Here is a 927-nt window from a genome sequence, read left to right on the forward strand (position 1 = left end):
AAAAGATTAACAAGACTGACAAAATTCTAGCCAAATTAACTAAAAGAAAAAAGAAGATCCAAACTGCTAAAATCAGGAAAGAAAGGGAAACATCACAAGAGATATTGAGGAATTTCTGAGAATTATGAGAAAAAAATCTTTAAAACCTATATTCCACTAAATAAGAAAATCCAAAATAAATGGATAAATTTGTAGATATGTAGAGCCTATGAACGGTAAATCAAAATGACATCATTGTAAAGACCCCTGACAACAAATCAGATACATTCAACATCTCGGCACTCAGCTGACAGAGGCATGTGGACCTCTGTGAGATCAAGGACAGCATGGTCTACATAGCAAACTCTAGGCCATCTGGGGATACAGGGAGGCCATGTCTCAAACCTTGCACCACCCTCCAAAATGTAGCACCATTTTTATTTAAGGATGTGATACTATATTGGCTAAGCTCCAGTGAATGGAAACACACTGAAGGATGTGACAAAATCCACAAAATGGGGTGAGGGGGCATAAGAAGGGTGCATATCAGGGAGGGTTCTAAATGTGACCAAAATATATTGTATGAACTTTAGAAAAATTCAAATAAATAAACATCCAACTAAAAGGAGCACAGGACCAAATGGTAGACAATCCAACAGAAACTGCAAAATACATGAAAGAAAAAGTAGACTGATAACATAAATTCTTGAGTCATGTGAAATTTCAGTATGTCTTAATTCATAGTGAAAGGACAAGTAGGCAGAAAATCAGCAAGAATATAGTCTACAGCACAACAATTATTTTTGCCAAAAAAATACTGGAGAGATGGCTCAATGGATAAGAACACTGATTGTTCTTGCAGAAGACCCGAGTTCAAATCCCAGCACCCACATGACAGCTGGCAACTGCCATAACTCCAGTCCCAGGGGATCCAACAGCCTCTCATGA

This window comes from Nannospalax galili, unplaced genomic scaffold (genome assembly GCF_000622305.1).
Source record: "Nannospalax galili isolate Female #2095 unplaced genomic scaffold, S.galili_v1.0 scaffold5003, whole genome shotgun sequence".
In the NCBI taxonomy this organism is placed as follows: Eukaryota; Metazoa; Chordata; class Mammalia; order Rodentia; family Spalacidae; genus Nannospalax; species Nannospalax galili.